The 14,926-nt window shown below is 29.3% G+C and overlaps 2 non-coding genes across 2 annotated transcripts; one reads left to right on the forward strand and one right to left on the reverse strand.

Annotated features, from left to right (window-relative positions):
- Nucleotides 1-5,867: 5,867 nt before the first annotated feature.
- TRNAT-UGU (transfer RNA threonine (anticodon UGU)) lies at nucleotides 5,868-5,940 on the reverse strand. The gene has a single exon. It is a non-coding gene; the product is annotated as a tRNA-Thr (tRNA).
- Nucleotides 5,941-7,344: 1,404 nt separating this feature from the next.
- TRNAT-CGU (transfer RNA threonine (anticodon CGU)) lies at nucleotides 7,345-7,417 on the forward strand. The gene has a single exon. It is a non-coding gene; the product is annotated as a tRNA-Thr (tRNA).
- Nucleotides 7,418-14,926: the final 7,509 nt, after the last annotated feature.

Consider the following 14,926-nt stretch of genomic DNA (forward strand, 5'->3'; position numbering starts at 1 on the left):
TTCATTAACATTTATAATATTGATACATTTGAACATAACATGCTTGAATGAACATGTAAGAACTTGCTCTTCAGTTTCTGTCAAAATCACCTGATGTCCTATAAAATATATTTTTATGTGTTAAATCGTTTGATTAATTCATTAGAAAACTCTTTGTAGAAGAAAAATAATAGTTTACCAGCACGTTTCATGTTTTTCTTGTGAATTTTATTAGAGATAGTATTTCTGTGGATTTTGTACTTCCGAGAAGCTTCTGCAATCGACATACCACCAGCAAATGCCTGCAAACATTGTTGCAGCTTTTCTGAAGTGTAATCACGGTAGTTTCTCGTTCAAAGTATTTTTTTTATAACGTCTGAACATTTTTCTGTCGAAAAAAAAACGAATGAAACTTTGCACAAAGTAGCCCCAAAGTGCATTTTTTTTTCATTTTCCGTTTATTTGTTATTAATTTTCCAATTTTTTTAACGCTAACATGATATAATTGTTTATTAATATATAAATAAAAAATTTCGCACTTACGACAATTGTTTTATCAACGTCTTTGCATTTCACAGCTAAAGTTTCCACGCACACTTTTCGACATCCGACGTCCTCGGAAAATTGTTGGCATTAGATGAACGAAACACACTCTGAGATTGTTTTAAAATTCAAAAAAATGTTTGTAGTAATAGAAGAGACTTCTATCTTCAAATTCCACTTATTTTTAACGTGAAATAAACATAATACTGAATAGCAGCACTTGAAAAATGCCAAATTCGAATTTGCACAAAGTAGCCCCCGCTGCACAAAGTAGCCCCGAATGACGGTAGCTTTGTGTTGGTTTAAGTCTTGGCAAGGTTTAAGTACTAAATAAAAAATAATTACAGCTTACTATAAAAAATAATTCAGATAATCAGTGATTTTTAGCAAAAATCACTGATTTCAATTGTTTGTGGTCACCAAACTATTTTTATTTTAATATAACATTGTTTTGTTGTTTTATATTTTGCTTTAACTTATAGATACGTAAACTTTATCTCCGAAAAATAATCTTCAATTGCCTGCTTTAAAAATTTCCTAGAATGTTTATCTTGAATCATGCAGTTCAGTAGATTCTTTTCTATTGTTAGGAGTAATTACTCAAAATATTACGTTAACTTCAGTGATTTAATTTCAAAATATTTTGTAAGGGGCCCGGAGAATTTGGTGGGCCTTGGGCCTGAATTTGTCTTGATCAGTTCCTGAGGAGGCTTGTTTACTCAGCTCACTAACCTCCACAGTTGCTTTTCCTTCTCTTAAAAGTCGATTAAAGAAGTTTATTTTGTTTTCATAATGCATAATTATATATAAGAATTACATAGAAGAAGATTTTTTTTACTTGCTAATCCTAATGGAATGAAGGGATACTTAGATCAACAGTACTGAAAAAAAGAAAGAGAAATTTAACGTTAAGGAATGCGTGACACAATATGCAGTAATAAATGAACAGTGATTTAGCGATTTATAACGATAACCATATATCGTTCAAATTGGAAACAGTTTTTATCTCATTTGAGGCTTTGGTAGGGCGTTGGGCTCATGTCCAAGAGGTCGTGAGTTCGATCCTCGCTGACTGAAGACACCTCGTGTAGTAAATGGTGACTGATGTATGTTAAATCTGTCTAGTCTGAAAGTCCTCCATGTTCTCATAACAAATCATGCCTCTGGGGTACTGAATTGGAGATTGAGCGTTCAGGTCACAATTACGGTCTGAGGATGAATGAACAGATGTATGAATGGGTCCGTCCTATAAACGGGCTTTGACGTATGTGTGGTTGAAGTCTTATTCTTGGTCACAGATGGCGCCACTGAAAAACAAGAAACTCACTCTCTTCCTTAAATTTGCTTTGTTTCATCACGCAGGCTTGCTGGTATTGCCAAATGACATTAGAAACATCAACAACAAAAATTTTGATACAAATGTTAAGATCTATGCCTGGCAACATTTATTTTTTAAGATTATTTTTATAAATTTTTTTTTGTCATTGTTATTTTCGACAATAATTCAAGCATATATATAATGAAGTTCTCGAGAGAGAGAAATATTTCTATAACAATGGATAAATAGTTATTACTTCAATCGAAAAAAGTTAAAAAATTTTTTCGAAAAAAGCAATTAAGATTGCATAACAAATAAACAAACATCGACAACAAATTAGAATTTCGAAAAGAAAAAATAGTGTTAAGCTCATACATAAGAACGTCCTTTTCTGCATGTCAAATTTTAATGCTGTTGTTAGTTGCATTTTTGTGGCCTGCAGAGTGGTCCACACGGTATTTTTTACTCTAAATTTAATTAATTTTGCAATAACTTTAATTGATGATTCTTGAACTGGTTATCGACTCTTAATGCTTTTTTCTACACATCTTCGTAATTTCAAATTTATAATTCTCATAGTTTGTGCGGAGCTAAAAAAATTAAAACGTAAAATAGAACACCCAAAAAAGCGGCCCTTACGATTTATTTAATATACATAGACTCATTTTAAGTAGACAATATAGGTCGGGTATAAGGTCACCGTGGCTCTGCTGGAGCATATGCATTTGTTTTGCCAATATTTTCTATGGCCATTTTGTATAAATGTGGCTATGCTTCCTTATATTTCCTCTTTCAAAGAATGGGTGGTTATAGGCTTGTTGGTATACATTTTATGATAAAAAATTAAAAAATAGTTTCTATAGTATTAAATTACATGATTTTAGCCCCAGATTTTGATTATCAAAACGGGAAGTTTCAGAGTCAGGCAATGACTCAATGTTCAATATATTGATCAATAATGATCAATTCTTTCCTGTAAATGCTCTTTTTTTTTTCTTCTTTGAAGCCCCGAACTGTCAACTGTTTTATCTTTAGAAATATTTTATCATATAAATAGTGCAAAATTAAAGTCTTGCGTAAGTTTTGGATCAAACTTTATATTTGTTTATCAAAATTAGATTTTTTGTTTATTAGATTTTCGCCTTATTTTATGTTTCTATTTATTATTCCTAATTAAAATATTTTATAGTTTCTTTATTTTTATTTTTTAACATGATGACTTGACATTATGTAAGAGGTTAAAATTTTATTTTTAAGCAGGCAATTTTGCAAATTTATTGTTTAAAAAGGTTTCATTTTTTAACCAAGTTACTAATTTTTGTTTTAATAATACATGTAAAAATATTAATTAATGATTAATTAAAATTATTATTTCTAATTATTGTAATCATTATAATAATAATAATTTTTATTTTAAAATATTTTTTTGATAGTTTTTAAATTTTTTTAAGAAGTTGTGGCTATATGGGTAATTTCTTGGAAACTTGAAAATTCAGAAAATTTTTTTTCTTCAAATTTAAAGTCTTCAAAACAATAAAAAAATTTTTTGTACATTTATTTAGGTAAATTTATTACTGTCTTACAGACAGCAGTGTAGTTTATTGGCATTTGTTGAAGAAAAAAAAAAATAGAAATTCACCAAATTTTGAATGCCATGAAAATGACATATTAGCTTAGAACTTAAGAAACCAGTCATTTTAAGCTAATAGTAAGTAACTCAACTTAAGAAACTTAAAAAGAGAAAGTTGAAAAGTTAATTCTAACTTTTTATGTAAATAAATTCCAAAAATAATTATTGTGAACATGGCGTTTCTTCTCGGCTTCTTTTTTTTTCTCAGTTTTTTTTTCCTTGACTGTTTTTAGGTCTCATGTTTTAAAGTAACCTAGTAAAATTAATTTTATAATAATTTACATAGGAATTTTTTTATTATATTATTTAAATTTGAAATATTTCAAATCATTTTATTTTATAACTTTATTACATTTTTTAATGTATACACCCATGTACAGTTTAAAGACTATGACAGAATTAAATTGTACAGTGATGTTCTTCGATTATTCTTTATATTTTAATTATCTGTGTTTTGAAAAAAAAAAAAAAAACCCTAAGGCCTTTTCATTAGATGGACCATGAATTGTTTAAATTAATTCTCTTATCCACTGTAGAATGAATCCAAAATGTTTTCGTTGTTGATGTGTACAAAATAAAATCGTGTATAATATAATTTAATAAATAAAAAACTTTGATTACATACAAGCATATTACAATCTTACATAAACTGGGTATTAGGTTAATATTTGCTTTCCCTCTTATCATTATACTGTTAAAAAAATTTTTCTGGAAACAGGCATTCATAAGCTAGGAAAATGACAGCCAGGATATTGACAATTTGCCATATGACAGCATTTAACTTTACTTTAATTTAACATTTCGGCTAAAGACGTTTACTTTCAGCAGAAAACAACAGGATTTCTTGAAATAACTCAGGTAAATCTATGTAGTTTTTGTTATTAATGATTTCAGGAAGACAGGAAAATGACAACCTAAAAACCTACTCACCTTGTAAAATATTTTGAACCAGAAAGTTGGTTCTTTATTCCTGAAATAAGACATGTTCTGATAGGATGGTATTCTAATCAATATACCATCCTATCAGAATCCCATTCTATCTTTTTCAATATTTATGGAATTTTTTCATATTTATGGAAATATTTTCAATATTTCGGAAATTATTGAAACATTTGTGGAAAGTTTTGAAGCTAGTTATTATTGGAAATATTGTTTGTGACATGGCTGGAAAATGACATTTTGAAATTCAATTAAATTTTTTAAATATACGAAACAGTCAATGTTTATGCAAAGTAATTTTAATATGCTAACAGCAATGCTATTTATTAATTTTTTTTAAAAAAGTTCTTTTAGTTGTATAGTAGTAGATGTTGGAGTAAAAAACTGTCAATTGTCGTATTTCGTGAGAACCACCCATATATATATTTTTTTTTAACTCCATCATGAAGTTAAAAATACTTGTATCCACAATTTTTTTTAAAAAAAAAAACTTGATTGTATGTAGATTTCATAACATTGTCTTAAATAATTAAGATAAATGAAAAGTTTCAGTGCTTTTTGAATTAAAATTTGTACGGACGAAATAAATTTTATTAAATTTTAAACTCTACTTTCTTAAGACAACGTTTTCTATAATCCTATGTCACAATAAGTTCCTTAATTTTTTAACCGATTTTTTTTACTGTGCATTATTTTTGAAGAATTGAATAATTAATTCAGACTTTTGAGGGAATATTTTAAAATGCGTAAGTTTATTCTATACTACTAGATTATTATTAAGAGGATCTATTCTACATTATTTAAAAGATTACTATAAAGTAGAATAGAATAGTCCTAAAATAATTTTTAAAATGATGTTTGAAAATTTCATGACTTTCCCATTGAAAAAATTTTTTTTTTCTTCCCCCTTGAAATGTAATGATTTTTAAATTCACATCTTGGTTGCTTGAAGTTTGGTAAGTTTGATTCTTTGATTAAAAAAGAAAAGTAAATTGCTTGATTTCTAAAAAAAATGAAAAAGGGAATCAATTTTAAATTTTAATTGCTAATTAATTTTTAGGATAAATTTAAAAATTAATATTAACATCACATTTAAAAAATTTTTTTTATCAAGTTCCGTTTTTCTCTTCATTTACTTTAGAGTAATGGTAGGCTAATTTAATTTTCCTATTTAAATACTTCTGAAAACTATTTCATACAAGTAAACGTGTAAATCTTAAATTAATTCTCCATTTTTTTTAATCTAATAAAAGCAAAGTATGTTAATATTCATTGAGAGAAAAATAATTAATGAAATGTGATTTGACTGACAAAACATAGTAAGCATACTTTTTCTTTTAGGTATTTAAAGGTTACAAACTAGAATAAATTTCGTAAAAAAAAATGAATAACAAATTATTTTTTCGTCACAGTTAATTCATAAGCCTGCAAAAAATACACTTTTCTGTAGCATATAGAAGCCACCAGTGAGGATCGAACTCACGACCCCTGGTTTACAAGACCAGTGCTCTAACCACTGAGCTATGATGGCGTGGCTTGAAGATTTTATTTAAGTATGATAAAAAAATATTATATATAAAAAAAAAAACTTAAAAATAAACAAGTAATATTATTCGTTTTTGAATTGTCATTTATTATAGGCTTAATGTGAATAAAAAGATCCATTGTTTCCTAAAACACCTTTTTAAAGCATTTCACAAATAACATACTTTCGAATGTTACTTGCCATTGAGACAATTTAAATATTAACGTTTCAATGATGTGATTGAAGTTATTATGGATTTCGGAAAACATAGTTATAATCCATATGAAAAACCAGTTAAATATTATTTTTTGAATAATACTCCCTTATCAAAATATAAAAACATTTGCAGATAAATTTTGATATTTGTAGTTTTAAGATTTTTTTGTGATAATTTTATAGTTTTCACAAATTGAATTATTTTCCGAATCTGTTGCATGTAATTTTTTTGACTTTCTCTCAAAAATTTGAAAATTATAAATTATTGTGTTTGTTTTTTGAAAACTTAACTAAGGGCTTAAAACAAATTTTCTGGCACTCTTCATCGATGTATTTATTTTATTTTTCTCTCAGGTAATCAGTATTCTTTATTAAGTATTTATTTGATTTTTTCTATTATTTTTTAATTGTTTAAAAACATTAACTGGAATTTCTTTTCTGCTTTAAGTTTGCTTACTCATAATATAGATGGCGCCATGAACAGCACAGCACACTTCCAGTTTACAATAAGCAGTTTGATTTTATTTGTAATATAGCGTGATTTTAAAATTTTCTATGAATGCGTGAAATTCTTTTAAATTACTAAACGTTTTTCATTTTAATTTAATTCTTTTCAAATTCCTTTGTGCATCCCAAAATCTGCAGTAATTTTGAATCTTTGACGCTTCGCTTTATGAAATGGATCTAACTTAAATTTTTTAGAATTTTCATTCCCCCCCCCCCTGTTAAATATGTATTTTAAATGTAAATCATATCCATTATATTTTAAACTACAATATGTTATACGGATTATATTTTCCTGTTATATCAAATGTATTTTCCTGATGTTGCACTATATTGTTTTGTTTTATTCATATTTTCCATCTGCGCTTCAATCAATGTTACTTTCTTTTCATTTCATTTTTTTTTTAAAAGTCAGTTTTCTGAAACTTATTTATTCCACTCAATTTATATCTTTATCCTTTTCTTCTAAGACTGAAAGTTTTGAATCATTTTTTATTAATATCTGCGAAACGTAATAGAAATTTAAGTTTTTTTTAGCATTAAGAATTTTTATTTTTTCTGTTTATGATATGTGACACTTAATATGCAATAATTGAAATGAAAAACAGAAATTTTAGAAAAATAAATAATTAAAGCTTTAATTATGAATTGTTTTAGAATTTAAATATATTTTCGGCTCCAGCGTTCGACGCCACCATAGCTCAGTGGTTAGAGCACTGGTCTCGTAAACCAGGGGTCGTGAGTTCGAACCTCACTGGTGGCTACTTTATGTTTTACTGTTAATAAATTCCATTGTGACTTCATATAAAATTTGAATCTATTTTAATACATTTACAAACTTTGTTTATGATCTACACTTCCATATTGTTTTCTATGCATTTTTTTCTTCAATCGTAAATGATAATCATTTATTCGAGATTTATTTCATCTTAAATAAGTCTAAATGTTCGTGTTTATTGGCTTTCTCACATTATTCACTCATAATCATTTACTTTTGATTGTTAAACACAGTTTTAAGTTACAAATAATTATTATCTAAATTTATAATTAATATGAGAAGAAATTTAATGTGGGAATTTGAATGAAATTGGAAAAATCATTTGTTTAGATAAAGTTTAAAATTATCGCAAAAATCTTCTTCTTTTCCTAATTAAAAAAAAGAAATGTTATTTTACTCATTTTATCCGCTCATTAATTTACTGATGATTATAACTAACGTGTGATTAAGTTAATAATTATAATATAAATATATGACTCATATGGGAATAAACTTAATATGAGAAATTGAAAACAATTGGAAAGTATAGATAAGCAATAAACTGATGCTGATGATTTTTGTTAATTCAAAAATTATCAACTTTTTAATTCTTTCATTTATAGAATAGGTAATTATGTGAATTGGTGGGAAAATTGTTAATCTTTCAAAAAAGTTTATTTAATTTTCTGAAGACAAGGAAGTCATTTTTGCAAGATTTTTTTTTCTCACGCGTTCTTTCTTATTGTTGATTATTTTACACATACTTATTTTTAGTATTTTCAATTCAACTTTTACTTTTAAAAGCGTAATGTTAAAGATTCGCTGCGCTACTGCTATTATTAGTATAAATAAAAAAAAATTTTAGCTACTCAATGAAACATTCTAACACCAAAGACAAAAAAATTAACGACGTCGAGTTAATAAGCCCGTATGTTTCTTCGAATTGTGGCACACTATTCCAGGTTTTTTCCCATAAGAAAAAAATGGGGGAGAACTTACTTAATTATTCTTTTTTTATTTCTTTATAGATATACTAAATTAATCTAAGCTTCTTATTTCGGCTAACATTTTATCGTCATGAAATTTTATAAACTGTAGTATCCGATTATCCGCGAGTTTATTAGCTGCTTTGCGGTCTGGTCTTTGACTCTGGTCCGGTCTGGACTTTCCCATAGGAAAGAAATGGGGGAGAACTTATATAATTATTCTTTTTTTTATTTCTTTATATATATATATACTAAATTAATCGAAGCTTCTTATTTCGGCTAACATTTTATCGCCATGAAATTTTATAAACTGTAGTATCCGATTATCCGCAAGTTTATTAGCTGCTTTGCGGTCTGGTCTTTGACTCTGGTACGGTCTGGACTTTCCCATAGGAAAGAAATGGGGGAGAACTTATATAATTATTCTTTTTTTTATTTCTTTATATATATATACTAAATTAATCTAAGCTTCTTATTTCGGCTAACATTTTATCGCCATGAAATTTTATAAACTGTAGTATCCGATTATCCGCAAGTTTATTAGCTGCTTTGCGGTCTGGTCTTTGACTCTGGTCCGGTCTGGACTTTCCCATAGGAAAGAAATGGGGGAGAACTTATATAATTATTCTTTTTTTTATTTCTTTATATATATATACTAAATTAATCTAAGCTTCTTATTTCGGCTAACATTTTATCGCCATGAAATTTTATAAACTGTAGTATCCGATTATCCGCAAGTTTATTAGCTGCTTTGCGGTCTGGTCTTTGACTCTGGTCCGGTCTGGACTTTCCCATAGGAAAGAAATGGGGGAGAACTTATATAATTATTCTTTTTTTTATTTCTTTATATATATATACTAAATTAATCTAAGCTTCTTATTTCGGCTAACATTTTATCGCCATGAAATTTTATAAACTGTAGTATCCGATTATCCGCAAGTTTATTAGCTGCTTTGCGGTCTGGTCTTTGACTCTGGTCCGGTCTGGACTTTCCCATAGGAAAGAAATGGGGGAGAACTTATATAATTATTCTTTTTTTTATTTCTTTATATATATATACTAAATTAATCTAAGCTTCTTATTTCGGCTAACATTTTATCGTCATGAAATTTTATAAACTGTAGTATCCGATTATCCGCAAGTTTATTAGCTGCTTTGCGGTCTGGTCTTTGACTCTGGTCCGGTCTGGACTTTCCCATAGGAAAGAAAGGGGGGAGAACTTATATAATTATTCTTTTTTTTATTTCTTTATATATATATATACTAAATTAATCTAAGCTTCTTATTTCGGCTAACATTTTATCGTCATGAAATTTTATAAACTGTAGTATCCGATTATCCGCAAGTTTATTAGCTGCTTTGCGGTCTGGTCTTTGACTCTGGTACGGTCTGGACTTTCCCATAGGAAAGAAATGGGGGAGAACTTATATAATTATTCTTTTTTTTATTTCTTTATATATATATACTAAATTAATCTAAGCTTCTTATTTCGGCTAACATTTTATCGCCATGAAATTTTATAAACTGTAGTATCCGATTATCCGCAAGTTTATTAGCTGCTTTGCGGTCTGGTCTTTGACTCTGGTCCGGTCTGGACTTTCCCATAGGAAAGAAATGGGGGAGAACTTATATAATTATTCTTTTTTTTATTTCTTTATATATATATACTAAATTAATCTAAGCTTCTTATTTCGGCTAACATTTTATCGCCATGAAATTTTATAAACTGTAGTATCCGATTATCCGCAAGTTTATTAGCTGCTTTGCGGTCTGGTCTTTGACTCTGGTCCGGTCTGGACTTTCCCATAGGAAAGAAATGGGGGAGAACTTATATAATTATTCTTTTTTTTATTTCTTTATATATATATACTAAATTAATCTAAGCTTCTTATTTCGGCTAACATTTTATCGCCATGAAATTTTATAAACTGTAGTATCCGATTATCCGCAAGTTTATTAGCTGCTTTGCGGTCTGGTCTTTGACTCTGGTCCGGTCTGGACTTTCCCATAGGAAAGAAATGGGGGAGAACTTATATAATTATTCTTTTTTTTATTTCTTTATATATATATACTAAATTAATCTAAGCTTCTTATTTCGGCTAACATTTTATCGCCATGAAATTTTATAAACTGTAGTATCCGATTATCCGCAAGTTTATTAGCTGCTTTGCGGTCTGGTCTTTGACTCTGGTCCGGTCTGGACTTTCCCATAGGAAAGAAATGGGGGAGAACTTATATAATTATTCTTTTTTTTATTTCTTTATATATATATACTAAATTAATCTAAGCTTCTTATTTCGGCTAACATTTTATCGCCATGAAATTTTATAAACTGTAGTATCCGATTATCCGCAAGTTTATTAGCTGCTTTGCGGTCTGGTCTTTGACTCTGGTCCGGTCTGGACTTTCCCATAGGAAAGAAATGGGGGAGAACTTATATAATTATTCTTTTTTTTATTTCTTTATATATATATACTAAATTAATCTAAGCTTCTTATTTCGGCTAACATTTTATCGTCATGAAATTTTATAAACTGTAGTATCCGATTATCCGCAAGTTTATTAGCTGCTTTGCGGTCTGGTCTTTGACTCTGGTCCGGTCTGGACTTTCCCATAGGAAAGAAAGGGGGGAGAACTTATATAATTATTCTTTTTTTTATTTCTTTATATATATATACTAAATTAATCTAAGCTTCTTATTTCGGCTAACATTTTATCGTCATGAAATTTTATAAACTGTAGTATCCGATTATCCGCAAGTTTATTAGCTGCTTTGCGGTCTGGTCTTTGACTCTGGTACGGTCTGGACTTTCCCATAGGAAAGAAATGGGGGAGAACTTATATAATTATTCTTTTTTTTATTTCTTTATATATATATACTAAATTAATCTAAGCTTCTTATTTCGGCTAACATTTTATCGCCATGAAATTTTATAAACTGTAGTATCCGATTATCCGCAAGTTTATTAGCTGCTTTGCGGTCTGGTCTTTGACTCTGGTCCGGTCTGGACTTTCCCATAGGAAAGAAATGGGGGAGAACTTATATAATTATTCTTTTTTTTATTTCTTTATATATATATACTAAATTAATCTAAGCTTCTTATTTCGGCTAACATTTTATCGCCATGAAATTTTATAAACTGTAGTATCCGATTATCCGCAAGTTTATTAGCTGCTTTGCGGTCTGGTCTTTGACTCTGGTCCGGTCTGGACTTTCCCATAGGAAAGAAATGGGGGAGAACTTATATAATTATTCTTTTTTTTATTTCTTTATATATATATACTAAATTAATCTAAGCTTCTTATTTCGGCTAACATTTTATCGCCATGAAATTTTATAAACTGTAGTATCCGATTATCCGCAAGTTTATTAGCTGCTTTGCGGTCTGGTCTTTGACTCTGGTCCGGTCTGGACTTTCCCATAGGAAAGAAATGGGGGAGAACTTATATAATTATTCTTTTTTTTATTTCTTTATATATATATACTAAATTAATCTAAGCTTCTTATTTCGGCTAACATTTTATCGCCATGAAATTTTATAAACTGTAGTATCCGATTATCCGCAAGTTTATTAGCTGCTTTGCGGTCTGGTCTTTGACTCTGGTCCGGTCTGGACTTTCCCATAGGAAAGAAATGGGGGAGAACTTATATAATTATTCTTTTTTTTATTTCTTTATATATATATACTAAATTAATCTAAGCTTCTTATTTCGGCTAACATTTTATCGCCATGAAATTTTATAAACTGTAGTATCCGATTATCCGCAAGTTTATTAGCTGCTTTGCGGTCTGGTCTTTGACTCTGGTCCGGTCTGGACTTTCCCATAGGAAAGAAAGGGGGGAGAACTTATATAATTATTCTTTTTTTTATTTCTTTATATATATATACTAAATTAATCTAAGCTTCTTATTTCGGCTAACATTTTATCGCCATGAAATTTTATAAACTGTAGTATCCGATTATCCGCAAGTTTATTAGCTGCTTTGCGGTCTGGTCTTTGACTCTGGTCCGGTCTGGACTTTCCCATAGGAAAGAAATGGGGGAGAACTTATATAATTATTCTTTTTTTTATTTCTTTATATATATATACTAAATTAATCTAAGCTTCTTATTTCGGCTAACATTTTATCGTCATGAAATTTTATAAACTGTAGTATCCGATTATCCGCAAGTTTATTAGCTGCTTTGCGGTCTGGTCTTTGACTCTGGTCCGGTCTGGACTTTCCCATAGGAAAGAAATGGGGTAGAACTTATATAATTATTCTTTTTTTTATTTCTTTATATATATATACTAAATTAATCTAAGCTTCTTATTTCGGCTAACATTTTATCGCCATGAAATTTTATAAACTGTAGTATCCGATTATCCGCAAGTTTATTAGCTGCTTTGCGGTCTGGTCTTTGACTCTGGTCCGGTCTGGACTTTCCCATAGGAAAGAAATGGGGGAGAACTTATATAATTATTCTTTTTTTTATTTCTTTATATATATATACTAAATTAATCTAAGCTTCTTATTTCGGCTAACATTTTATCGCCATGAAATTTTATAAACTGTAGTATCCGATTATCCGCAAGTTTATTAGCTGCTTTGCGGTCTGGTCTTTGACTCTGGTCCGGTCTGGACTTTCCCATAGGAAAGAAATGGGGGAGAACTTATATAATTATTCTTTTTTTTATTTCTTTATATATATATACTAAATTAATCTAAGCTTCTTATTTCGGCTAACATTTTATCGTCATGAAATTTTATAAACTGTAGTATCCGATTATCCGCAAGTTTATTAGCTGCTTTGCGGTCTGGTCTTTGACTCTGGTCCGGTCTGGACTTTCCCATAGGAAAGAAAGGGGGGGGGGAGAACTTATATAATTATTCTTTTTTTTATTTCTTTATATATATATACTAAATTAATCTAAGCTTCTTATTTCGGCTAACATTTTATCGTCATGAAATTTTATAAACTGTAGTATCCGATTATCCGCAAGTTTATTAGCTGCTTTGCGGTCTGGTCTTTGACTCTGGTCCGGTCTGGACTTTCCCATAGGAAAGAAATGGGGGAGAACTTATATAATTATTCTTTTTTTTATTTCTTTATATATATATACTAAATTAATCTAAGCTTCTTATTTCGGCTAACATTTTATCGCCATGAAATTTTATAAACTGTAGTATCCGATTATCCGCAAGTTTATTAGCTGCTTTGCGGTCTGGTCTTTGACTCTGGTCCGGTCTGGACTTTCCCATAGGAAAGAAATGGGGGAGAACTTATATAATTATTCTTTTTTTTATTTCTTTATATATATATACTAAATTAATCTAAGCTTCTTATTTCGGCTAACATTTTATCGCCATGAAATTTTATAAACTGTAGTATCCGATTATCCGCAAGTTTATTAGCTGCTTTGCGGTCTGGTCTTTGACTCTGGTCCGGTCTGGACTTTCCCATAGGAAAGAAATGAGGGAGAACTTATATAATTATTCTTTTTTTTATTTCTTTATATATATATACTAAATTAATCTAAGCTTCTTATTTCGGCTAACATTTTATCGTCATGAAATTTTATAAACTGTAGTATCCGATTATCCGCAAGTTTATTAGCTGCTTTGCGGTCTGGTCTTTGACTCTGGTCCGGTCTGGACTTTCCCATAGGAAAGAAAGGGGGGAGAACTTATATAATTATTCTTTTTTTTTATTTCTTTATATATATATACTAAATTAATCTAAGCTTCTTATTTCGGCTAACATTTTATCGTCATGAAATTTTATAAACTGTAGTGTTCGATTATCCGCGAGTTTATTAGCCGCTTTGCGGTCTGGTTCTTCAACGAAATCTTAAGTGTAGGAATTGCTATGATAAGTGGTATTTTTAGATTTTATTCAATGATTTGTCTTTTTAAGATTCTGTCTCATGATATTTTATCTGCGTAGTATTCTACCAATCAATATTTTGTCTGTGCGAGATTCTATTTCATTGCAATGATATTTTGTCTATGCGTGAGTCTATTTCCTACATCTCGACGCCTTTTGTCCATGTGAGATTATGCCCCATGATATTTTGTCCGAGTGAAGTATTGTTGGCCAATATTTTGTCTTCGCGAGATTCTATTCCATGAAATTTTCCCCATGTGCCATTCTACGAGTATCTTCTTTGTCTCCATGTCCACACATCTTGTATGAGTGAGATTCTGTGTCACGATATTTTGTCGCTTTAAGATTCTAGGGAGATTTCTGACCACCGAAGTTTTTTTTTTTTTTTTTTTTTTTTTTTGTCTGGGCGATATTTTGTTTCATGATTAATAAATTTTTTTCTACACGAGATTCTATTGTAAAATAATCGATATATTTTGCTCGAGTGGAATTCTGTCGCGTGATATTATGTCCATATGAGATTCTGTTCCATGATATTTTGTCTTTTACTAACTATTCCACAGTATAGTTTACATTAGTGAGTTTTTGTCTCAAGATGTTTGGTTCGCGTACAAAGTGTTTTTTTAAAATTTCATGTTTTTGTCACGTAAGCCAGGAAT

This window comes from Parasteatoda tepidariorum, chromosome 3 (genome assembly GCF_982258835.1).
Source record: "Parasteatoda tepidariorum strain Cologne lab strain chromosome 3, Ptep-v5.0, whole genome shotgun sequence".
NCBI lineage: Eukaryota > Metazoa > Arthropoda > Arachnida > Araneae > Theridiidae > Parasteatoda > Parasteatoda tepidariorum.